A 27,671-nucleotide genomic window follows, 5' to 3' on the forward strand; every position below is an offset into this window, starting at 1 on the left:
CATATATACCATCTACGCCAACGACATCACAATCTGGGCGTACCGAGGCAATGATGGTCAAGTGGATACAGCCCTACAAACGGCGATTGACAGGGTTGAGGCCTGTCTCCAAAGAACTGGACTGCGCTGTTCGCCGGCTAAATCGGAGCTTCTTCTCTCTACAAGCCCATTCAGCGGGGACGCCCTCCCAAACACCAATCTCATCACCGACCCTGTGACGCCATCACCCTACGTACGCCTTCAAAGGTAGTCCTATCCCACACGTCTCTAGTATCCGGGTCCTCGGCCTCACCATCTCTACCAATGGCTCCAACGCCTTGGCTCTCAACAAGATCTGTGCCCAATCTCAAAACACCCTACGCCTTCTTAAACGTATCTGCTACCGACGAGGGGGACTCAAAGAAGAAAGCCTACTACGCCTCGTGCAGTCCTTCGTCATATGTCCTTACGTTGCGGCGTACCTCAACTGGTACCGGGCTGAGCAAAACAAGCTCGACACCCTGATACGATGGGTCTACAAGCAAGCACTTGGCCTCCCGCATTACACCAACACTGAACTCTTCAACCCACTGGGTGTTCAGAACACTCTTGCCGAACTCATTGAATCCCAACAATGCTCTCAGCTTGAACGGCTCACTCTTAGTGAAACGGGGCGCTTTATTCTATCCACGCTTGGCTTCACTTACCATCAGCAACAGGGCCCCAAACAATCGATCCCGACTGAAATACGTAGCTGGATCCACACAGACCCTATCCCTACAAACATGCACCCTGAATATAACAGGGCCCGGCGCCAAGCTCAGGCCGGAGCTATCATAAAAGCCCTTGCTCACGTACCTGGCGTCGCGTTTGTTGATGCAGCCCAATATTCCCATGGTACACGATTTGTGGCCGTCGCCACACGCGATGGAGTCCTACACCACGCCTCCAGCGTCACTACCCCCCCCCTGCCGAGACGGCTGAAGAAGTGGCCATCTCCCTGGCCACTCTAGATCTCACTTGTCACACCATCGTGTGTGACTCTCATTCAGCCGTCACTATAGCTTCAGCAAAGGCAGTATTTCTCCTCAAGCTCTTCGCATCCTCTGCCAGGCACCACACTCTAAAGACTGCATGATCACCCTGACATGGATCCCGGCCCATGCGGTCCCTGTCCACCCACACCTCCCCAACCTCAACGAGGTCACCGACTCCATTGCGCGAGGCCTAGTCAACCGCGCCAGAGTCACTGGAGACGAGTTGGACACCAGGGACAATCTGACCACTTATAACGATCTCGTTAGGGCCTTTTACCTCAGTCACCGAACCTTCCCCCCACCTCACCCCAAGTTCAGCCGGGCGCAGGCTACCACCCTGCGTAAGCTACAAACAAACACGTACCCTTCACCCGCCCGTCTCCACGTCATATTCCAGACGTTTACATTACCCCCAACTGCCGGTGCTGTGGCACTCACCCGGCTACGCTTCCGCACATGCTGTGGGAGTGCTCAGCACAGTACACACACATTAACACCACGACCCTTTCGTCGAGGCTGCGTGAGGCTCTGCGGAGTTCCACTCTCGACTACCAAACCTGGGCGACCCAGCATGCCGCCCGTGAGGCGGCGGTGAGGCAAGCCCTCGACGTCCCCTCATGGGAGGCTTAGGCCCGGCCATCATAAAGTGCTGGTTTTATAATAAAAGGTCATTCCTCCTCCCACAGAAAAAAAGATCACCCGGTGTGTTTTCTTTCGAAACGAAATACTTTACTCACTTCACGTGTACAGTTGTGCATTCTCTTTCTCGAAAATCCTTTGACGTAGCGGGTTCCACAACGATACTGTCAGAAGTGAGGTCCATGCAGCTCGCATCCTTAGCCCTCAGCACAACGAGGAGGCTCCAGCGTCCGCATTTATTGTTGATCAACGCTTAGGGAAGTCAATCCGAAATTGAGTACACAAGCAGAGGAATGTACTACCAAGCAGAGTCAGGACGTTAACGACGGAAAATGTTTCAAGCAGTTTTCTCCGATTAAAATTCTTTTATACGACAGCAGCGTAGAAAACCAGGGGACGAAATTCGAGGTTCCGAAAAGTTAGTTAGGATGCCCGCTTTCACACTTCTCCTACCATCTTTTTTAGTCGGTCGTAAGCTATTGGATGTGCCTCAAAACTATTGACTCCGAACACTCGGCAGGCACCTTAATATTGTGTGGTATTGACAAAGAATAACTAAAAGCAACCACAACAATGTCGTTATATAGACAATCAGAGCCACCCTTTCTCGCGCCCACGTTTGCCTGCGTGGGCTGCTAAGGTGAAATGTGGCGCTAACGGGACCTATGTGACTTTCTTCCTTTTCTTTTTTTTTTCGGATGGCGCATGATATGTTCTCAATTCCAATATTAAAATATATTAATATGATAACCGGGGTGAAAGTCACAACACTTTTCTGGTTAGTAAGAAGTTTTCTTATTGGTCGGCCATATTCACTAATATGTCCGCTTCCTATAGCTGGTTTTTGTTGTTACATTGGAATCGTTATTAAGAGCGAATTCCAATCAATACTGATTCTGGGCACTGTATTGGCAAAGGTGGCTGTTCAATAAGAAAAAAATGTTCTTACTAATAAAAAAAGAAAAAGCTTTGTGAATTGGGCCCCTGAATCGTTACATCTTAAAAACGAGGCAAAATTGCCTTCTTGAGATCAGCGTTCCTTATACAAACGGCTTTAAGCGAGAGGCTATTAACACCGTCTAAGATAGAATGCTTTTTAGCTGTGCAGCTGCACGTGCCAACATTCAGAACCCTTACTACAAAAGAACCGCACAGAGGAAGGAGATAAGCGTTCCTGAATTGCGCTTACCATTGAGCCAACAAAGAGAAAGCAGGGTGCGGTGGTGGCAGCCAAAATTATTATGATCTTTAGGGATAGTAATGCTCAAGACTATTGTAACTTTCGTTATGCTATACAAGGAAGTCCGCCTTTTTGTTTCCACGCACAGAAAAGACAATGCAACACAAATTACCGCGGCAGCCCCCGTGTTTGGGTGCATTGTTCGGGCACCCGTATGGCGCATTTGTCGAGAAACAGCAAGCCCTTTTATCACCTCAAATATTCACGAATGTGAATGCTCTTCCTAGGACCTACGTGGGGCGAATGTAGGCTGTTGCTAGCGCTGTGACCCGGAGCACCGTGTCTGAATCTCAAGTGGGTGCCGGTATTGCTGATTTTCTACTTTGAGAAAAGTTTCGCAATAATGGAGTTGAACACACAGCGACACGCTGCAGTGGTCGCTTCGATTGTTCGTAAGAGCAAATGCCCTGCAATCGTGATGTAGGGAATATTATTAGCTATTAGCAGACAGCTTTTACGAATGAGAAGCTTTCTGAACTCAGTTCCAGAATTTCTGGCCTGGCAGTGGAAGAAACTAGAGGACGGCCGGACCATTGCTGTCCTTTCATTCGACTCGTGGAATTTTCATGTCGAATAAAAAATGTTTTAAATCAATCAATCAATCAATCGAGAGCGCATGCTTCCTCCCCCAACCACTATACGCTCTTACCTCCGTATTCACCGATGCTCTTCGACTTCGGGTGAACAGAGGGCAGAGCTGCCCCTCGATTGGGAGTAGTCCCTACTCTTCCATTTCTTTTTATTTCAATTTACTTAGACATACATCGACCTGTGGTGAAGAGAGTAAAAGCAGGTTCCCTGGGCCCGACTCTAGGGTCCCTCCACCCGTAATTGTTCAGTAGCAGTGAGTAATCAAATCCTTCTTTTTACGCCTGAAACAATAGCAACAATCACACAAATGTAACGAAAAAAGGAAACAAGGAAATCTAACGAAAGAAGTGTCGCGTTAGACGCTTGAAATGGCAAGAAAGGAAAAACAAAACAAAAAAGTTACTCGCCACAGCTTGCGTGGAGGGGTATTTCTAAAGAATATAGCAAATATTACCCGATAGGTCAGTGATTGCTTTTTTCGAAGAGGGAAGAAAAGCCCGAGCATGGCAACACCCGCAACCGATAGGGCGGAGAAAGTTCAGCATGCCGCGCACGTTTTGTTCAATTCACGGGAATGTGTTGTACGTTGCTCGATGAGCAGTATTAGCTGCGATGAATGTGTCCACGTCTTTCCACTAGCATTCCCTGCACTTCTTTGGTTCCACCTGGTCGTTCAAGCGTTTATGAGAAAAAGCCTTTTCTAAGCTTTTTCTCTGCTGCAATAAAAAGTAATTGTATTACCACGCAGATTTGTAAAGAGCTGCGTAACCAAGTGCATCGCAACATTCCTGCCAACTTTAGAAAATTTGTGTACGTCTAATGCATTTCAGACAAACTGAGGGCGCATGCGCCACGAAACGTTCATTAAAATGGCGACTCTTTCACAATATTGACCAGAAAAAAATTACAGGGATCCTCTCGCATACCGCCAAAGTGCTTTCATCGAGATCAGCATTCATAGGAGACTTAGCGAAACCTCAGTTTGAAATTAAAGCCACATTTATTTGAACGCCATTTATCGATGTCTTATGCGCAGGCACGTTTGTGATTACGTAAGTTAGTGTACTACACATACCACAAGCAATTTACATGTGCTTAGAGTGTTGTTTTCTGAGTTAATGGCTAAGCTAATTTAAGCACACCTAAAATGTGACAAAGCAAAGAATAAAAGAAAGGGCAACTGAGGTAAAAGGCTTTCACGGTTTAATGACACTGTGCAAGTGTTTATACTAAACGGCAAATAAAACACGTGTACTCTTTAGGGGGCACGTGCGAGTGATTTTATATTTATTGAAAGGATGGTGCTGTAACCTAAGTGGAGACAAAGTCAACGGAAAATTGTTCCAGTAATTTCAAGCGGAAACAGAATGACTGGAAAAGACAAGTTAATCCAGAGCACAAGAAGTACCTGAAAGGCAAAGGGCGAATTGGAGATCTATTAGAATAGTGTAGGCGCATTTCGCGCCGGGGCAATATTTCGCAAAAGGACAACTACAGACCAACGGCAGCAGAAAAACGGGCAGCGCTGACTGAATGCGAAAATGAAGCCCAAATGAAGTTTCGTTTTCACTTCTTCATTATCATTTCTATAGTGAAGCGTTGCCCTAGAGAGTTCTTCCCTTAGCAGAAAAGCCGGGCACTTGGAAAGACAAAGCGGCGCGCTTGCTTGAACTGACAATGTTTTCTACGCCTGCTTTAATGGACTAATCAGCATTCAGTTCCTGGCTTCCTTTGATAGATGCTCTTTATTAGGTGTAGGAAAAAATAACAATGAAATAGTGACTAGACCGCCAAGAAAGGAATGCGTTTTCCAATGTATAAATGAGACGACGCCCATTGTAATTGTGTCTTTACCTAATTTTTGCTGCATTTTCAATTAAACATATTAGCTTGCTTTCTCTGGCTTCACTATCCCTTCGTATAGTTGCTACTACCAATAAATTGAGCCTATCAGAACCCCTTATTCTTTTCACACATTGAATAGTGAGGGCTTCGAATTTTGTGATCTAGACGCTGTGATGTAGCATATACGACGCTTTATTAGTGAGTTGCATGCTCCCAAGATCACGCAGCACGTGGCACCGGCGGTTAAAATGGCACTCTACGTCCGGCGCCTTGGCCGTGAGCGGCGCTGGCTAACACTCCCGGGGGCTAATCTCGTACAGAAACGCCAAGAGAGTTGACGAGAGGATGGCCTGTAATACGGATGATGTGGTTTCGGTCCCAACCTGCGGCAAGTCATCTTTTCGTCGACTTTCATTTCTCTTCTGCCTGATTATTTCTACATTTGAACAAAACATAACAATTAACGTCCCCCATGCTTTATCTGGCGTCATTATCTGCCACTTCGTATGGTTGTAGCTATGTGTTTGTTAAGCTAGCGCCTGTCCTGAGCATATAGATCCTGTCCTTTTGAGACACACGCCTGTTTCACGACGGCTGCACGAAAAAAAAAAAAAAGAAGCGATCAAGGGGGAAAAAAAGTTTCGCATATCTTTTCACGAGCTGCGTGGAAACAAGCATGGTGAAATGAGCACTTTGATGACATGAAAAAAAAAAAAAGAAAAGGCCAAATAACGAACACAGATTATCGCACACACGTCACGGTGGCCGCAGCAAAGAGCCTTATACCGTGCTCTGGCAGTTTCGTGATAGATATGAGTTAATGCATGGCGTATTGATATGCAAAGTGCGCGCGCGTTTCTTGAAAGACAATTGCATGCGTATTGAAATTTGTCGTAGCGCACAAAACACGGCACACTTGGAGACCATTATGATGTCGGCCTGGATATTTATCGACTACACAGCGGACGCTCTGCAGACGTTGTCATTACGATGGCCGAGTTCATTACCCACACTTGACACTTTTTATCTGTTGAGCGATTCGTGGATGCCTAGAATATGGACAGGTAAGAAATCGTTATGCTCGGAGTATCTTTGGTGCCGTCGCTGCCAGGGCACATGACCTATTTTTGCACACCCGGAAGCACTCTCGTCAATGGAACGACGGCCGAGCGTGTACACTCAATGCGGCATCCACCTTTGTGTCGGGAAACGATTGGCGGTGTCTTGAAACGCTCGCAATCGGATGGGTAGTAATCGTCATGTGCGCCGCGAGAGAATGCCGCGCACTTACGCATGGAGGTATTTTGGACGGCCATCGACTGTAGATGCGGTCTGTGGTCGAGTATCTCGTATTCAGCAGAACACCGTGAAAGCTCATTGTTTAGCATCGATGAATGCACTTGTGACATCACATGGCATATAGCCGGTTCCAAAGCGGTACGTTTTGCACAAAGGAAGGTGTCATATGCTTTTTTTTTTAATATTCGGCGTACGTGTCCTTTTTTCCTGTTTAAACATTGCTGAATGCAAAGCTACTAACTTAAAATGTGAACACATGATAATGAAAGACAACAAAGCTTCCAAGCAGGAAATAAATGCAAGCGACTAACGCTCATGCCCTCAAAACAACATTGTGGCCGGCCGCCACCAACCATGGACTCGTCACTGACACCACTCTGGTATACAAAAGACCGTTCGTGAAAAGGCTTGGAGCAACGTTAGGCAGCAATAGGAACCTTCCCTACTCGCCAGTGCTAGCGGATGATCAAATAGTGTGGCATGAAGCAAAATGAAGCAAATCAAGGAGTGCGGGAGCATCAGTAGGCGGCATGGGGCGGCCCCGCAACTCGAGATTTAGTCGCTGGGATGGATCTGTGGTGCATCTGTACATTCATCAGGTGGTGCCAGAATAACATGACTTCCAACTTGACATAATTAGGAGTCCGCTGCTGCCACTGACTCCTTCCTAGCCTCGCTCCATGCGGAAAGGGCAAGTTGTATGAGCTCATCTTGGGACCTTCTGAATTACATGACAAGAACGATGGTACGAAGGTTGTGATAATCACTGAAAGTAAGTGACTTGATTGGTTCTTAATCAGCGCTCGCTTCTTGATTTCTGGTACTTACTATACTTAATATTTATGTAACCTCGTAAGCACAGCGCCGACCTTATGGGTACCTCTAAGCATAAGTACCGACGTTTTGATCCGTACCTCACCCAGTCTTTCCTGAGTGACAGCCTATCTGTTTTATGTTCAAGTCACGAAGAGAGAGAGAGAAAGAGAAACAGAAGAGAGGAATGGTTGGGAGGGTAATCAGACGCACGTCTGGTTTGCTACCCTACACTGGATAGCAAACCACACGGGAAGGACCACTGACAAGGGGGTATAGGGATGAAAATGGAGATATGAGAGAGAGAAAGAGAGGGCACAGTTTTGCACACATTTGAAAATGCGCACCGAGTCTAGAAACGGTAGCCAAGACCTGTCGACTTGAGGTACTGCAATACCGCTTTAGTGGCTTTCTGTGCCATTGATGCGCACGACCATGCTCCAAGGATCTTCATTTACTAAAATGGTCTAGAGTCCAGCCGGTTCGGTGCTGTCCGGAGCGGTTCATGGTCGACGTCGCACCGGGTACACATACACAAAATGTTCAATCGTGACTGTTTTTCCTGAAGAGTCGCACATGGGCGTATCCCACATTCCGACGCGGAACTAGTAGGCCTTTGTAAATGCCACCCAGACCCAGAAGCAGCACAACAATGTCACCTCTCAGCAGGAAATTTTGATGGCGCTTGTAGCCTTAGGGATGGATCAAGCGTATGGAGATTACATTTCGGGAGGTTGGCAGAATACCAATATTTGTATGTCATAGCTTCAGCCACGAACTCAAGACTTCCTGCTGCGTTGGTTCTGGATAGGGGGATTGAAACTGGTCGCGCTCCTACATGGCGGGACCGGGTGGCTTCGTCGGCGACGTCATTACCAGAAATGCCGGTATGCCCAGGCAGCCACTGAAATATTTCATGCCCTTTATCGATATCTTGATGGTGGTCCTCTCTTATCTCATATACCAGCTGCTCATGAGTCATGTGGTATACGACAAAATTCAGACGGAAGTACGGCCTTAGAGTTGCAAAAAATGATCCATTTCCGAGGTGTCTCTTGCAGGAGGTATTTAGCAGCAGCACGCGTTGCAGCAAGCTCTGCCGCGGTTGATGTTGTCAGTTGTGACAGTTTGAATTTGATTGTAGTTTGCGTAGCCGGAATGACAACGGCGCCTGAAGAGCTGGTAGTAGAGACCAAACCATCGGCATAGATGTCTATTCGGTCCCCGTAAGTCTCATCATTAATACTCGTAGTAGCGTCATCTGTTTCAGTGCTCTTTTTGTGTTATTGGCCTTCCTCTTTACTTCAAAAATACTCAGGTGCACCTGAGGATGTTGGAGACACCCCAAGAGAAATAAAGGCCTTGCTGCTGGCGTGTACCCTGATGGAAGAAAATCTTGACGGGTGATGATAAGTGCAGAAAACGTGGAACAAAGTCTCTGCTAGGCCAAGAACTCCAGATTGTGATCGGGGACGCGAGGAAGATGACTGAGATGTGTCTTGAGACAATCCCAAGCAACGTATGTTTGGATGGAATGATCTTTGGCGAGCACGATTGTCGCAGATGTCGAAGCGCCTGGAGGAAGACCTAAACAGGCGCGTAATGCTTGGCCCTGTAAGCTCTCAGATGGGCGAACATTTGACTTGCACGCACTGGACAACAGTGGAAGGCTGTAGCGTAGAAATGCGAGAAATAGGGCTGTGTACAACTGAAGCATGGAATGTACAGATGTGCCTGATGTGCCTGATCCTGTTCATGAATCTCAGTACATGGGCAATCGACGACAGTTTTTTCTTCAGGTACACGCAATGAGGACTCCACGAAAGACTTCGGTCGATTGTTACACCTAAGAATAGATGGATGTTTCCCTAAATGACAGTGTGTCTATTAATGGAGACTGACTATGGCGTAATTGGTTTATGTCTGCAAATGAGCGCGCATATCTCAGTCGACATAGTCAAGCCGTGTGCTTGAAGGTAGGCTGATGTCAAAATTGCTGTCTTCTGAAATCGCGCTCACATAAAGGCAAGTAACCGTAAAAGTCCAAAGGCAACTGTCATCTGCGTATATCGACTTAAGCTTCAATGAGGGTGACATTCAACAACGCGGGACTCAATATACTCCCCCCCCCCCCCCTGAGTCACGCCGCAGTACGTGTAACGTTCAGCTGTGGGGCCATTTTCTGTTTGTACAAAAAAACTACCGGCGAGCTATGTACCAGGACAACCTACGAGGCATTCGGCCGCCGATTCCAATAGACTCCAGAGAGTTGACGATGGCGTCATGTGCAACGTTGTCATACGCAGCGAAAGTGGATACTGAGCCATACTATTACACACACACACACACACACACACACACACACACACACACACACACACACACACACACACACACACACACACACACACACACACACACACACACACACACACACACACACACACACACACACACACACACACACACACACACACACACGCACGCACGCACGCACGCACGCACGCACACACACAAACACATGCACACGCATGCACACACGCACTCACGTACACACGCAAAAGCGTGGGCGTTATTTTTATTTATTCATTTATTGTACCCCCCTCAGGGCTGAAGCATTACAGAGGGGAGTGACAACAACATTTCTGTGAAAAGATGCACTTATGTAAAATTATATACTGTACCAATACAAATACTATACAATACTCTAATTAACAAATCAAATCAATACAAATCACCAAACTATAAAACAATGTAAGCAATCTTGCTGGATTCTTGGCAAATATAGCATTTCAGAGTTGCCTTGACCAAACGCCTTCTAAATTAGGTTGTGATCCTCTCCTCGTCACATATGAGCCTACGTTACGGGGGGCCTAGACTTCTTTAATCCCAACAGGTGGCGTCAGTAGCGACACGCCGCCAGTTTTCCCAGCGTTGTTGGAGAAGCATCAGAAATTTATTGACTCCACGTTGTGTGGCACTTTGATCGACTATTAAAGGGTATGCGAAACCAGGAGCCGACGTGTTCCCAAGTGCAGTGCAAACCATGTCAGTAACCGGAAAGTCTGTCCTTCCCCAGCGAACCTTGACGTATGGTTCAATCGCACGTGCAGTTCAACTGGACGACGTTGACGTAATCATGCTAAAGAAATCACGCAAAAGCCTCAGTCCATGACTGATCTAAGCAGCTGCAATGCCTTGAATTGCTTCGAAGACCTACCAATCGCTGTAGTACGAGCAAACGAATGTTTACAGAAGCAATCCTCCATATTCATATTCGTATGAACGAATTGCGCACCGATGAGTATATATATAAGTGTTGTCACTTAGTGCCTCTGCGACCAGACCAATTCTTGAAATAGTCTGATGCTACCTGTTGCTCGTTGGAACCATTTTTTGGGAGGCTATGAATAAGGCTACCACTTTTTTTGGCAAATGCAATGCGATCTTGAGCCAGCGATGATTGTACGTTGTCTACGATCGTCCACACAACAGTAGCACCCTTTTCGAGTTCCGGGCTCGTCATCAAGGGAGGTGCGCGATCGACATTGTCCAAACATTTTACTCAACTACTGCCGGCTTTTGTCACATCTGTGCATTAAAAATAAATTAACTTATGCCAAACCACGATATGATTATGAGGCACGCCGTAGTGGGGGACTCCGGAAATTTGGACCAACTGGGGTTCTTTAACGTGCACCTAAATGTAAGTACACGGGTGTTTTTGCATTTCGCCCCCATCGAAATGCGGCCGCCGTGGCCGGGATTCGATCCCGCGACCTCGTTCTCAGCAGCCCAACACCATAGCCACTGAGCAACCACGGCGGGTCACATCTGTGCATCACCAAAACAACCTGAAATAATTTACCAAGGCACTATCATGACCTAGCACATCAATCTATTGGAAATGTTTTGACTGATATAGAAATAGACAACGGCATAGCATTTCGTGGCCCACACAGGTAATTAAAGGATTGACCCCTTTTCTTGCATGACGATGAAGGACCGACATTGCAAAATTCGAGTTGTCAAGAAGTATCCTCATGCGGGGTGTTAAGCACACTTTTTTTTAATTGAATTGAAAGGGTGTTTATTTATCAGATCAGAAAAATGAGAGCAAGAACAAAAGGCAAAGACTGATGAGGGTCGTTGCTCCGAATACAGTTTAGCAGTGTGCAGCTCAGGGCTACAAAATGGAAACACCATCACAGCATTGTATCAGTGACAGTTCATACACATAAACCATAAAGTGATATAGTAGAAATCAAGGGAATAAAGACGGGCTGCAGAGAGGGAAAACAATAAATTTTGAGTAGGATAAGTATTTTGCATGACGCGAGTTTACAAACCATGAAGATATGCGCAAGTTACTCAAAGCAAGAAACCAAACGACATATATCACATGGGCTACACAAATAGAATTCCATTATGAATTAAAATTTCTGTGAATATTTTTTCGGAACACTATCAGTGAAATAAAACAATTTTGTACAATTCAGGGTCCGTAAGAAGGAATTTTCTTAAGAATTTTTTTTCACAAGAAGGAATTTGAGCGAATCCGGATGCTAGACATATTATTAGTGCAGGCGACCAGCCAATGACAAAGCAAACTTACGGTCCATGGTATGTTCTTGTTATCGGGATTGTACTAATGTGTGTGCGAAATATATATAGTTTTTTTTTGTATGGCTGCTCGGTGGCACAAAGATAGTGCTTTTGAATGTGTTGTTGTAGCTTGTAATAATAGACCTGATTAACATCTAGCATTCGATGCTTTGTGAATAGTGGAGCTGTATGTAAATGTTGTAAAACCTACCATTCTCAAGGCTAATCAGGTCAGTGGGAAAGAAATCCCAGATGTCGATTTACAAAGGTTAAATCTGCATTGCAGCCTTCGGTGCCAGACATAAGCAAACACGAAGGAGATTGCAAAATGCGAAAAAGAATGCCTTCCTATTTAACTGCGTAATCACGGTTTCGTGGCATTTTCAGAAAAGCGCCGATTTGTTACATTTACACGCCAGTAAAGAGGCCGTGTGTCGTAAGCACCAATGACCGAGTAATTACATAAGAATAAACAAATGCTTTTCGTGGAGTCATCATGGACCGTTACCTATCTTGGCAAATGTCCAGCTTCAGCAAAAGTCTGAAAGCTGGACAGCGACGCACTTAAAAGCGGAAGTGCATGTAATGCAGTGCTCGCTACGGGCTTGGTCTCACTGTGTGCATCAGTTGGCATGGTAGAAGTATTCGTGCTATTGTGGCCTAATGGTTACACCACTGGGCTACTGTACTCGTGCTACGCAGTGTGACAACTCTTATATTCCCTTCTGTTTCTTCATTTCTTCTTATTTATATTAAATGCACCGCCCACTTTTTGGCCAATCTCCCGTGGTGGGTAAGTGTCATGGTATAGAAATCATATCATTATCAATACGCGGCGATCATCCCCAAAAGCTAGTTGGTGTTGTGACGATATAAGTATGCGTGTGGCTATGGCTTGATGATTAGAGCATCAGACTGCTGTGCTGGGGGCCCGATGTTCAATCCCAGCATCAGGCATGGAATTCAACTTTCTTTAAGTATGAGAAATTCGGCGATATGCGGCAGCAGCACCCAGCTAGTAGCCACGGCCAGAAAAGTCCAGGAGGTTTCGCAAAGGAAGGTTCGATTTAAGAAGCGTAGTCGCCGTTCTCGTGTTTCTGCCATGAACGACAGCCACAAGATGCGTATAATTGATATTCGCATGCGTGTAGTCGATATTCTGCGGCCAAACTTGGGGGAAGTATTACTCACGTAAACTCAGCATTGAACAGGAGCTTTCAGAAGACAGTTTTTTTTTTTTTTTACAAAATAGCTAATAAAGTGAAACGCGCGGGCTAGCCAGCGCCAAACACCTCGCAGAGGCGAGGTGCGGTGCATGACTTTAGAAGGCGAATGGAGAGGCCATCGACTCGCTGTTGATTGTTGATTGACCACCTTACTGTTGCTGACAGTTGCTGTGCTGTGCAGTTGCCGTGCAGTTGCTAAGTGAGCATGCATGCACGTGACGTCATAGGGCATCAGGTCTACACGCAGATGGCACTATTGTAAGTGAAATATAGTAAGAACGGCAAAACTGCTTTTCATACCAAACCCAGAGATGAAGATGGAAGTACGTGTAGTATATTGCCATGTTGCTACCGCGTTAGGTATTTTCGCGCAATATCAGCGATTTCGAAACACACCTCAAGGTTGCTTTCGGCTGTCTGGGACGACACCGAGGTCTAGATCAATTTAGTGTCAAATTTCTCGAAAGCGGATGACAAGGATATGAGTAAACTATTTCTTTAGAGTTACACATGCAGCGTGCTTCATACCCAGAATGAATACTTTGAGTAATCGCTTCCGAGTGAATTTCGAAAAAGCAATGTATTGTTCAGAGGTCAACACTCATGTCTAGAACGACGGAACGTCGCGCTCGAGACTGCACGAGCGACATCTGCAGTTTGAAATAGGCCCCATCTGAGCATGCGCGGCGCCAATGATGCCCCGGCCTTGCATTTTTATCCTTGTTTATCGCCGCGGCTGCAACAACTGATTTCGCCGTCAGAAGCGCTGTCAACGGTGTAGCGCAAAAACAAAAACAAGCTAGCAAGCAAACAAACAAACAAACAAACAAACAAAAAATGCAGCGAATCGTTCTTGGCGCCCGGTGCAAGCTATGCTTTAAGCTTATTCTTATTGACAATGTTCGCTAACGAAACACACAAGGAAATGCCTCCGCTTACTACTCATATATGTTATGCTTACATTTGACAGCGTTCTTGAGGTACCTACATGTGTTGATTTTAATAAATCTCACAAGTTCAGGATATCTAGGCAGCATTTTTCTGTATGTGCGATCGAAACCTACAATTATTCGCAATTAACGTTGGCGGGTTGACGACCAATAAACGATGAAAGTAGGTTTGTAAAATTCACTCCTAACAGATGGCAATATATGTGTGACGCAAGAGATATGCGCGAGATATATGTGTGACGCAATGGCGGTATGACGATACCGCGAACTGAGAATAAACCTGCAGTATACGGGTGCCGAGCCGGGCAATTCCGCACGTTTTCTTTTTGGCGGCGCTACACCGTTGACAGTGCTTCTGCCGGCCAAAGCAGTTGTTGCAGCCGCGGCGATAAACAAGTAGAGAAAATGCGAGGCAGGCGCGTCATTGGCACCACGCATGCTCAGATGTGGCCTATTTCAAACTGTAGATGTCGTTCGTCCAGTCCCGAGCGCGACGATCCGTTGTTCTAGACATGAGTGTTGACCTCTGTACAAGGGGTCCTAGGAAGCTATACAACTTTCGGTGACACATCGTTGCCTGGAGTGCTTAACAACCCAATGGTCCTTTATTTTTATTTTTTGGTCTCATTAAGTGCTCAGTGTTATCAAACAAAAACAGCAGAGGTAAAGGTTTCTGCGCAGCGGTAATCTCATAAGGGGTAACAGAGGTAGACTCATGGAGAATACATGGTGACACCGTAAAAAGACTGTGCTGCTTCTCCTTTCTTGCGTTACACAACTACAACGCGATGATTAGTTTAACAGAAAATATATCCTGCGATACCATCCCTTTCTTTTTCTTGTATGCAAGGTAGAAAGTTGGTACTGTATTGCGCACGCTACGTTTGAGAAATAGTAACCATCGCACAATACAGGGTAGAAGTATGATAAAAAATTGAAAAAAAATAAACTATACGAATGAATGTTCATGTGAAGTGCAACGCATTGGTCTTAATATTGCTTGCGCTGCCTGCGTCTAAAGACTTGCAGCCATGGAAAACATTATTCCCAACAAATAAAGTCCGGAATGAGTGTGGACTTTTCTCATGCCGATATTATTTATTCTTAAAGAATAGCCATTACTGATTATTCCGTGTTACCAAATAAACTGAATAAAAACAATATGCAATCATGAATTAAGCAGTGAAAATGGGATAGCTTGCAAAAGAAAACCAGGGCGAATTCCGCAAATGTGGCTCTGGCGAGAAGGAATAAGGGGTGCCTAGGGGCTTTTTGTTAGTCAGAACCAAGTCAAGTGACAAAAAAGTCACAGAAAGCATAGCGGAAGTTAACATTTATGTTTAATTCAAATGTGAAAATAATCAGGCAAAGGTAAATGAAAGTGGACCAAAAGAAAACTTACCGCAGGTGAACCAAACCCACATCCCCGCATTACACATGCGCTCGTTTACCAATTAAGCTTGTAATTTTAAATGTAAATGTTCTCAGTCTAATAAGCGTTAAAAAATAAAAAATAAATACAGGTCCGAGTTTTATCTTGGGAACCCGGCGTCAAATGAAGTCATTGGTGAACGCTCCCATTTATTTTGTTGGGTTTAACTTTCGCGCTCGCGTACAGTTCCCGTTTACTCTCAGCGCTTGACAAAGATGAAATAATAATTATTATATTTTGTTGGTTGAACGAAGCATATGTAAAATGTTAAGGAATAATGAGAGGCACTGACACATTATTATGTATTCGCCGTTTAACTATGCAAAACAGGTAGAAAGAAAAAATTATTTCGGATTATTTTGTTCTTCTGTAGTGTACGGCTCTCTCGTAGTGAACTACAATAAAGGACCAGCTATTATGTAGGAATTAACTCATCACAATACTTTTTTACACTTTTTTACACTTTTCATGAAGTGGTTTCAATTAGAGAACTCAGAAACCTGATACCCTAACATCAGATTTACAGCGTACGACAGGTGCAGAAATCTTGCCATAAGCAAAAAAAAAAAAAAGCTCGAACAGGAAGCACCCGGCATTTTAAAGTGACCATCTGGGGCTCAGAGAGCAAAAGTCAATAAGGGATTGATGTTTTTCTTCTATATGACCACATGATGAATACCACACATGCAAGCATTGGCTTGTGACGCCACGATAAACGCCCTTGCTTTGAAAACAGAGACCAAGCAGTGCAGATAGCTTGTTCATAGAAGAATCTATGGCGAGTTCTACAATCCAGAGAAAGAGAGAGAGAGAGAGAAGTCATAAGGGAAAGGAAAGGTGGTTAACCAGGCTGAGCCCGCTAGGCTACCCTGCACTGTTGAAGGAGGAAAAGGGATTGAAAGAGGAGAAGGAAGAGAAAGGTCAATTCACATCCTGCACACTTACACAGTCAAGAGGTAATCGCTGAGTTAGTCACAGGCGGTCATATAGGCCGGTGCACCTCAATAAACGCAGCGGTGCCTTTGTAGCCCTGCATATAGCAGACGCACGAGGCCACGGGCCCAATATATTCTCCTCCGTAAAAGGCCTGTCCGCTAAGTGCCCCAAAGCCGTCAGAAGGGCACTCCTCTCATCTGCGCATCTGGGGCAGTCACATAAGAGATGTCTGGTGGTTTCCTTAACACCACATGTGCTGCAAGTGACACTGTCCGCCATTCCAATTAGGAATGACTAGGAGTTTGTAAAAGAAACTTCTGTTCGCAGGCAGCACAGTAATGTTTCTTCCCGTCGGTTAAAACCCAGTAAAAGTTGTAATTGCACATGTGGGTCCATTGCATATAGGCGCTGGTTGGTAAACTACTGTGTATTCCATTTTCTTAGAGTTATAATATGGGCAAGACCGCTGAGGTGCCACCTAGCTACATCCATTCTCGACAATGGTATCGAGGTTCTATCATACTATTCCTGTGCCCTGCGTACAGCTTTGTCGGCACATTCATTGCCAGTGATGTTGCAGTGCCCAGGTAGCCACTGAAATACAATGTCGTGGCCTCTTTCCACCTCTAGATCGTAGCGTAATCGTATCTCTGCTACCTGTTGTTCATGTGGGCTGCGGCGCAGAGCTGATAAAAGTGACTGTAGGGCTGCCTGAGTCACAGAATATAGCCCATTGATTTGGTGACTGTTGGTGCGCATAAAGCACTGCGCTACGGAGGGCGGCAAGTTCTGACCCTGTCGATGTTGTGACGTGGCTGATCTTGAACAATCCCGAATTATGGTTATGGATTAGGAACCACTTTTCTATTAATCTAAGCAGTAATGACTAAAGCAGATATTGGGACGTCACCACCCCGTCAATGTCTCTGTGCTTTTGGTTGAGCTAAGAGATTTACAAAATCATGCCACCATATCATTGGAACGCTTTTGTGACAAGGCAGCTTTAGATCGAAAGAGGTTGAGTGGGTGTTAGTGAAATTAAGCAAATGTTACCATTACGTCGGGCATTTGTGTTCAAGTACAATATCCTTTTCACCGGTTTTAATTTGTTATATAGCAGCCTTCGACCGAATCAGGAAACAATAGCAGTTGTGGTGAAAATATTTTATTGCTTAACAGAACGGTGTGGAAGTGGTAACACTAGAATAGAAAGGCATCTCTTGTAGTTTTGCTGTAATAATTCTGCAATTGTATACAGGCCTATGGTATTACCATCATCTATGCGCAAAACGAAAGGGAACAAATTAACTACTTTTAGGAAAGCAGATGGCCGAGCTCCTTGGCAATTGTTGCTTGCTTGTTTGTGGGTACTTTACATTTCCATAAGTCGCCCGTAACGCATTCAATATTTCATCTTGCAAAATGGTGGGAATGCTCCTTTGCTTCCACTGCCATCTACTCCAGGCTGTGGAACGCACAGTTCAGATGTGTTGCTTGCCGAAGCCGCTGGAATGGTAGGGTCCCGCGGAGTACGGAATCGAAGCGGCGAAAGACAAATATGGCGATCCGGGTGAACCTTCGAAATTGAATTACGCTCAATCAATAGGCACGACGAAGGGTACCCATCTTGTTCCCCGGCAATGTATTCGGGCTGTGTGGAGCAGGTCCTCCCACAGGCTTTCTAGCACGCGAAGTGGAAACAGTCCGTCTTCATGGTGTCTCAATTCGTGAAGAAAAACTGTACTCAAGTTAAGGATTTCTAGTCGCACGAGAAGCAACGGTTGGCCGGCTGCCGACCAACGAATAATCACACAAAGAAGCGAGAAGGGAGGAAGCAGGTGTCATGTATAGGTCGGGACTGTGCGAGCTTTACCGTCCTCACCAGAGCACACAGACCATAGCGCGTGCGACCGGTGTTGACACCGCACCGTGTAGTGAGCGCTTGGAATTCTGAGCAACTGCTGCGATGACGCAAAAGCTGTGGCGTCGGTAGTGATAGTAGCAGAGGACTTGCTTAAAGCATGAAAGTCAGCTCTTCGGTTACTACCCTAGGCCGTTTCTTTCCGGTACACGACTCGTGTTATTACGAGTTTATCATTTCGGAATCACGTAGAAATATGAGCACCAAATGTGAGGATCCCAATTCCGCCGGAGACGTGCTGCCCAGCACACTGTCATGGGTTCAAACTTGGCAGTGGTGGCGTTCCGAGGAAGGGGGCGACACGCAGTCAGCGTACTCATGTGTTTCGTTAAGCAATAAGGAACCTCCAGTGTCCTAAATTAATCCAGCACCCTTCACTAGTTAGGCAACCCGTGTATCTCAGGTGCAGTTTTTATCTCTAACATTTGCGAAAAAAATACTAGTTATTCATCTTCAATGCTCCAGAACCTAGAGCACTGCACGGTCTCGGGCTTACCCGAAAGCCCGGGCCGGGTAGGGCAGTTTTTTCGCGGGCTCTGGCCGGGGTCGGGCACGGCATGTGCTTTTTGACCCGGGCCCGGGCCGGACTCGGGTTTTCTGACGCGGGCCCGGGCCGGGCTCGGACTTTCTGGTGGTGTGATGTAACGTGCAACGAGTTATCCTCGCGCGTCTCGACCCTGAAAAGCATGTCTTTTTCGGTCTCGGGCCGGGCTGGGGCCTACGGTAAAGGGGTAACGTAAGGGGTACGGTAAAGGGGTAAAGGGCTGGGGCCGGGCGGGTAACGTAGAATATTTTCCGGGCCCGGGCCGGGCCCGGGTTTTGCCATAAAACTTTTGGTCGGACTTGGGCGGGCAGCCCAACGTAAAAACGGACCCGGGCCGGGCCCGGGCTGACAAAATCGGCCCGTGCAGTGTTCTAGCAGAACCCCTCACAGTACAAAGCGAAAAATACTCTCACCCAAGAGTACCGATGGTAAGATATTGTTGGTATAAGCGCGAAGACACGGACGGTGGCGGAAGAAGACAGGACGAGTCCTGTCTTCTTCCGCCACCGTCCGTGTCTTCTTCGCGCTTATACCAACAATATGTTACCGTACCAACTCGCCCAACTATCCATCCTTTTGCAGTATATTTCTTGTACACAGGGCTCTTTTCAATGTGAAGAAAAAATAGCGCTCATCCTGTCTTCTTCCGCCACCGTTCGTGTCTTCTTCGCGCTTATACCAAGAATATGTTACCGTACCAACTCGCTCAACTATCCATCCTTTTGCAGTACCGACGATTCAGACAGAGGGGTTGCCGGGAAGCCCATACCCAAAAAGACGCTATCTGCGGCAATGCGTGCCAAGGGCTACCCACCTTCATCAGTTACATGTTTGGGCAGGTCTCGCCGGGGCAGGGCGCAACCTTTCCGTCAAGCAGTGCGCCGCGGTGCCCCGCGCCCCTTGACACCCCAGTCGACGCGCGACTGTGAGGAGGCGTACGCTTGCGAACGCGGTTTTTTCTCACCGGGCAACCTTGACGTGCTTGGCTTCACAGGCGTCGCGCGCAAAGGTAGCGGCGTAATTAGCGCCGCAATTAAGAGATGTAACTTCCTTGCATCAATTGAAAGACTTCTCGCCTGGTTTTTCTCTGCGCTTGCTCACGCGACCGGAGAGTTCATTGGTTTTAAACGTCACGTACACTGCGGTCCCAACAAGTATCGCCTTTCTCTCTTTCTTTTTTATTATTTCCTTTCTCTCATGTCGCCTAATGAGTTCGACAGTCTTGCAGGTCAGCACTTAGGCATGCATCAATTGCGCTCCGTATAAAGAAGGCTGGGCCCCTGACGCTTCTTCTTGTTTTCACTGCATGATGCGCTAACTTTCGTGTCGCTGCCATACGACTCGCGATTCGGTTGAATCACGGCAAGATAATCATGACGAGAGAACACCTCTTTGATCAGTGGAACGATAATATAATTTATGTACTTGATATAAATTTCTTGCACCCTGTGTAACTGCTTTAAATTTACAAACATACGCTCGCATTCGAAATGCACACTACGCGTTAAGACTAACTTCATTACGGAAGTTCAATTTTCAAAACACAGGCTTTTTGACAGACTGTTGCGTACAAATCAATTACTCCATTGTGAGCGATCAGTTGGTCATACAGAAAAATCATTTAAGGGAAGGCAGCCGCTGCCATTAATTTTTTTTTTTTTTTTTACGAATGCGCCAAGACTTTGCTAGAGTTATCTTGCACTAAAGTCACCTATTATCAATGGTCCACAAATCATCTCATTTTAGCAATAAATGATAGATCTCCATCAGCTTTATTTTCTTGAGCATTGAAGTTATTGATATAATAAATGTTTATTGTTCAGGATGGTCTGGTACTGAAATAAGAGCGGTCTTGAATTTCTTAATTTTTGTTTTTGATGCTGATGAACTGATAAAACCTGACGATAAGAAGTTGATGAACTCTGCCACAGGTATTATTTACGCATGTAATGAAGGCAGCCAATACGGCACAGCAGGCAATACTTGACTTATGTGTTATTTTTTTACTCTGATATTTTCGTGTTTTTTAATGCACATTTGTTAGTCATTAGGGTGTATTTTTTATGTTTGAAATAGTTGGGCCTTTCGGTGCCCTGCTTTCCTACCGTTTCACCATTGAATAAACCAGAACAACAACAACAACAACAACAATAACAACCTGGAGTCATCAGGACGTATGGTGCAAAGCATGTGCAGCCAGACATATACTTCCGTTGTTATGCTTCCTTTCTTCGTCTAATAAAAAAAACTCGAATGCAGACACGTGAAGCTGTCTTGATAAACACTGTGGCGCTAAGTACTGACTACCCATCGCTTGGCCTCGTTCTCATAAAGCCCAAAGCCTCGGTATCCTTTCCTTTCATAGCGGGACTTTTAGCTTTATTTAAACGAGCCATTATAGTGTGGACTCCGTCAGCATTATTGCTCATTTAATTGTCGATAGCAAATCCGTTGTCATGATACGTTGATTACCGCGTTTTGATAGAAGTTTTTTCCCAAAGAGTCATAGAAAGTAACGCACATCAAGAGAGTGCCTGAAAATGCTACATTTCTGTGCGAGAATTTGCTCATTGTCTCTCGTGTCATAAAGGTTGTCAAACTAAGGAAAGAAAGCTGCGGCTTACCTTGCCTACGGGTGGCGTGCTGCGCGCTGGCCGCCGCCGCTTTCCAGTGTTGCCTACTTGAACGCGATAAGTAGAGGGAAAATGTAAACTCAACAGCCGCAAGCGGGATTTAAGGAAACAGAGTTATGGGAGGAGGAAAACAAAAGTTGCCGCCTGCAAGAGTTCTTCACCGCTCTTCAGAGCCGACGTCCACTGCTCACGGCCACTTTCTACAGAGTCCGCACTGGCGTCTCGCTTTGGGGCCCTGGGTCCGGCTGATGTGCGCAGAAAAAGTTTCTCGCGCGCGCGGTGCCGCGCTCGGAGGGAGGAGAATAGGAGGGCGCCTATTGATTGCGGCTCAGAGTTGGGACGGTGCGCAGGGACCGACCGATCGGGACGAGCATTCGAGCGGTGATGACGGGACCCCGTCGCCCCTGCGCCGCCGCTTCACGGCGCGCTCAGCGGATTGGAGGGGGGAGGTGAGCCCGCAGTCAGCGCCCTCCCGAGGCGCACGCCGCATCCTCACGCGCCAAGATTCCTCCCGCGTCCTCCGACGCGCTTGCCTATCCTTTGGCGGCAGCCTGCGAGTGACGAGGCAGGCACCCATCGCATATTCCTCTCTTCGGGATCTTGGACGCCCCGCCCACAAAATACGCTGAAAGTAAACCATCTGCCGCTGCCGCTTTATTCGGCGTACCTTTACCCGGCCTCCATGGTGCCACAAAAAAAAAAAAAAAAGAAAGAAAAGAAACAGGTGATTTAGCGTGCACCTGGAATGACGCATTTCAATCAACGTCTGTCGGTACCGTTATTCTGCTCCGTTAATCAGGTTGCTTTCTAACGGCACACCCATAAGCTCGGTGTCACAGCCCCACATATCCACAAAACGCAAAAGAAAGTGCTTCTGCAGCCCGTACGCGTGAAGCTAGCGCCATTATAAGTTACGATTTTTGCGTATGATATGTTGATTTAAACTGAAATGAACTATAAACTGTCCTGAGTAAAACAATTGCCTTTAAGTGATTTCCTTTCAGTAACATAAATCACAGAAGAATACATAGGAAAGCAAGAGCAGGCAGGTGTGTCAATAGCTATAGGCCAAAGTCGGGATAGCCGTACAGTGCATCCAGGAAAAAAAAATAACAAAGGAAAGGCACGATTGAACAGAGCGCAAGGATTAAGCCCACTGTGTAGGAACCACGTTTCTGCAGAACAGCCCCCAATTAAGCCTGTCAAAATATCGCAGTATTGCTTTTCATGCTTTATGGAGAGTTGACATATCGGGTACCTGTGCTATTAGTCGTTAGAACTATGCATTGGTTCCCCAAACTTTGGCTTCGTTTAACACAGTGGCGAGTTTTAATATAACAGACAGGCCTACAAAAAGACAAATAGGCCTACACGATAGATGGCTGGTATGCGACCGGGCTAGTTGGTGTTGATCCATGAGGTTTAATAGCGCAAACTTAGACAAAGGACGGCTAAAGAGGCGAAAGTGCCTCCGTTTGTCGCCTCTTTCGCCGTCCTTTGTCTAAGTTCGCACGGTCAAACATATAGAAGGCTGGTGTAAAGAGTGAAAAGTACATTCATTTCAAACATTTTCCCAGGCCTTTGTATCTCAGTTTAGACGTTTAGCCAACGTTTAACTAAGAACGGGTTTTACGGAGGGGAGGGGTGGTAAAAGGGGGCGGGGGATTTGCATAAGGAAACCTCGCGTTAAAATTGGCCGGGCTTCAGTTGTCTTCCATTAGCTTCACTGCCTCATATTACAACGAAGTCTCTGTCACTCATGTCACGGCTGTGCATGTTTAAACATGCTATACATTACTACAGCTGCGGCCACGGGGAAAAAGACGACGCCGGACTCACTTCCGAGTGGCACGAAAAAGCAGGAACATCCACCAATTTACTTGTGCATTGGGCTGGTATACTTATTGGATGCTTGGTACATATTGTGGAGGAAGTGTTGTGTTTCTCGGACTGAACTTACACAGAATTTCATGCAAAAAATCGAAAGTGTCAGTCATGAAGTGATGGACAAACTGTACAACTTGCTTGCTGACAGGTAAACAAAGTTTGTTGAGGGCTGGACGGTCATATCGACAACAGATTTTGTGATGTTTCGTTAGATCGAATTCTATAGAGAGAGTGTGAGGATAATTTTTTAATTGCCCTCGTACGACCATCTAGTTCGTGAACTTATTTATCCTCATAATAAATTCCTCGTTCCCTGTCATCCGCGGGGGAGTAGCTGCAATGCACTTGATTCATGCAGGATACATCTTATACTAGCGGCTTATATAACCTTAAGCTCCGCAATCAGAATAGATGTAAAGCTCCGCTATAAATGTACGTGTAGCTATTCCACTTGATATCAAGAACAAGAGACCCACCTGGTGTTGAACACGTGAGACAGGATACGGGAATTCTATTAGATTACCAAAGTGAATTTCAAGCGGAAGATAACTTGCCAAGAGAGTCCGGATAAAACTAAAGCAATATGAGACCACGACTTCCGCAAGGAAAACGGGGGTTCTGCAAGGTGATTTTTTTTTTTTTTTGTACGGCCACATTTCTTTCTATGCTCTTTACCCTGGTGTGAAGAATAATAAACGTGATACACTAAGAAGAAATGAAAGCGAAGTGTAGTCGTAACATAGCCTCTCTTGACGTCGTAATATAGCCTCAACATATTGCAAATGACAGACACGTTGAGGAGTGTTTGTGTTAACACAATAATTACACGGCACGTGGGTCCTCCTTGGCTATATTGCCACGTGTGCTTGTTTGTCTTTCACCGGTGACCGCTCTTCACAGGCTCACAAATGTTAACCGTTATCGCTCGGCGCAGGACGCGCCGGCATGTATCGGAAGTTTCTCGAACGTTATCGATGCTTCTTTCCATTGTCTGTTTTCACCGACGCCTATGTTATCTGATTGTATGACCGACGCGAAATGTCTAGAACTTTCTGGAAGACACGCGAGCACCAGGGAATAATCTGGAATAGTCGATGACTCATGTATAAAAGCCGACGCGTTTCGCCGCTAATCAGATTTTCGACGATCGCCGACTGTATTCGCCGCTATCGTTTACCTTGGAGTGCAACTTGCTTTTTTGGGCACAGATTCACCCAGTAAAGTCCGTTTCGTCATTGACAGTTTTGCGACTGTTTTCTTCACCGTCACTATTACGTGACAATATATATCGCCATTACATCTCGTTCTCTCGTAAAAGCAAAGAGTCTCGTCTGCGTTGCAGCTCGTCTTCATCGGAGTTCAGTCGCCGCTTCCGGAATACAACTGCGACTTCACACTAAGCAGCAGTACACCCTTGACACCACCGGTGCTAGAAACCAGTAACATTTCGAGAGGCTTTCTAGACAGAGGCCACAAATGCACCTTTGAATAAGTCAAGCAGGCGAAGTAGAAATTGTACGTAAATGTATTAGGGTAGTTTGCTGTATACGATGAAACCCTGGCTCGTGTATAGTTCATGAAATTTGAACACGTGTGCCTGTTGCGAAGTCATGGAGTCATAATCTTGGCGTTTCAAAAGTGTGAAGTGTTGCAGTGGAGCTCGACAGTGAAAATTTGAATTCACTTAGTATCAGTCAGGAGCATTATTCTGCTTGAAATGAAATACTGAATGAAAAAGCTTCATCTTCACTCTCGCTGCGATTGTCTAATGCGATCGTTTATACTGTAAGGAACAACATTTGACTGGTTGGTGCATCTCGGAACGAAGGGTAAGAATGCCTAGTGTGCTTGCTCCTTTCCGTCCTGTATAGCGCGCTCCATTCTTTTTTAAAATTGGTACGTTTATGAACATCTCCCTTCATATTTATTATGCCTAAATACTCGATATTTTTGTTTGCTATTTTTCCACTGAAACGCATCAAAAACAAATTTGGGACACTGTCTCCGAAATTCGATAGCCTCGGAGTACTAGAGGGAGACATTAATGAAACAGGATAGTCAGGCAGTTAGGGTGACTAAGAGTGCAACAATCTGTTTGGTACACCTGACTGCGGGAGGGGTAAGGGAAAACAAAGATGAAGTGAACCGCGCTGAAAAAAAAAAAGCAAATGGACAGAGGAAAGTGCGGTAATTTTCGAGTAGTGTACGTAGATCACTTGAGCATAGGAAGCTCAGTAACGCCTTGATGGCTTTTTGTTTTTACGACTTCTTAGGTCGGTTTGTGCGAGCGCCGTTGACTGCCCCTTTGCGCACATGCACACATATTCGCACATGGACCTGGCGCCCATGCACACATGCAGCACTGCGTTCATGTCTGCGTTGTTGTCCTGTTTTTCGCGCTGTTCCTTTTTTTTTCGTGAGGCAAGCGTTCACCGTCTTGCTCTGCCTCTCTTATTTCTGTTCCCCTATTCCCCTTCCGAAGTGCAGAGTAGCCATCAGACGAGTTTCTGGTTAACATAACTGCCTTCTCCTTTTATTTTCTGTCAATAGGTCGGCAATCCACACGCATACTCTGTTGTCGCCGGACAGTAAGTGCGAAAGCAAGATGACTAGCAAAAATATTGGATGCAAGTATGCGACTTTTCATTCCGCAGACACGTATCCAGCACTGACAGCAACAGTTTAGTGACAACGACCGCAGCGAACATGGTGGGGGGGTCAAAGAATGTAATCCCACTATTCGAATCCGTGCGATATTCAGGCCTGTATTCACAAGCGGAACTTAAGTAGGGGACCAATAAGTGCGGGAAAACTACAAGTGCCAGGAAAGCTGTAGGAAAGTACTTCAAAAACGACATTTAAGTATGACTTTCGAAAGTAACACTTTTCTGGTCAAGTATGTCGTCTGATGTGAAGGATGCGTAAATAATTTACGTGTACGATCGATTCAATCGTAAAAAATAACTTTTTGCAGCAGAGTAATGCGGATATAAATATTACAGTGCTTGCATGCGTATTCTGCTGAGTAAAATACAAAGAACTATTTGGTTTTAGCGCTTTACTCGAACTCGTCTGGCCACAAGTTCACATTTGTTCTCGCAGCCACTGCAGTTGTGTGTGTCGCCGTCCCGACTTTTTTTTTTTATTTTGTTGGTGAAAACGTCGGGTGTTTGTGTGTAGAGAGTGTGTGTGTATGGTGTGCTTTAATCCGCGCGGACGATGGAAAAAAAGAAAAGAAACTTTTCCGAAGAACTCACCGTGCTCCTGGAGCTCATTTCGCGCATCATTTATTAAATAAATAAATTAATTAAACGCTAACGAGGTCCCCGGTGACAACCTGAAAGGTTCAGGCGCCGTAGAATTGCAGCGCGATCAGAAGCTGGATCAGCGGAGGCTCAGGGTGACCTCGTTCGCTGTCTTTTCGGGCCAGTGGCAGCATTGGAAAAGCCGGTACCGCCACGAGAATTCCGCGTAGTTGTATAGTTCCATGGGATCCTATTGATCCCTAAGCCGTGGCCGTAGTGGCGGCGCGTATCGGTATGCCTCATCATCCGTAATATCATGCACTCGTCTGGCGAAATCGGCAAAGTCGGCGAGGCTGCCGTAGCAGTCGGTCATCTTGCTTGCTAGGCAAGAGTAGTGAAAGTCGCACTTAAGGTTGCCAATGGCTGTACTTTACTTTCCGGCACTCAAGTGTCGATTAATGTTTACCTTAAGCACAATATTTGTCTATGAAACGCGTTGAGCATCGACCGGCTACTTAAGTCATCAGTTAAGGGTAAGTTCCGTTTGTGAATACAGGCCTGAGAGTTTTAGCTGAGCACCGCTTCTGGTCGGCTGCGCTAACATTTCACGTGCTCATGCAGTGCAGAGAACTGCATTGATTTCGCTTTCTTGATAAGCGCATTGGAAACGACGACGAAGTTTTCGTGCTCGGTTGGTGGTTTCTTCTGGGGCTGCAGTTTTTCTCTATTTATGTGCTTTTCGTGTATCAGTAACCAGCAACGACGTTTGTGCTGAACCCTGAGGACCCCTACTCTGCTGGGAGATCCTCCCCGCAGAGCTTGTCATGGAAGAGATGGCCGTGGACTCGT

General features: G+C 46.0%; 1 protein-coding gene across 1 annotated transcript in view; it reads right to left on the reverse strand.

Annotated features, from left to right (window-relative positions):
• The window catches only part of LOC119432096 (dopamine receptor 2), a 313,310-nt gene extending 291,247 nt beyond the window's left edge, over nucleotides 1-22,063 (reverse strand). The window contains exon 1 of the mRNA XM_049670733.1: nucleotides 21,682-22,063. The gene's annotated coding sequence lies outside the window, so the exon portion shown is untranslated. The remainder of the gene's footprint in view (nucleotides 1-21,681) is intronic.
• Between the last annotated feature and the right edge of the window lie 5,608 nt (nucleotides 22,064-27,671).

The sequence above is a fragment of the Dermacentor silvarum genome, chromosome 1 (assembly GCF_013339745.2).
Source record: "Dermacentor silvarum isolate Dsil-2018 chromosome 1, BIME_Dsil_1.4, whole genome shotgun sequence".
NCBI classification, from domain to species: domain Eukaryota; kingdom Metazoa; phylum Arthropoda; class Arachnida; order Ixodida; family Ixodidae; genus Dermacentor; species Dermacentor silvarum.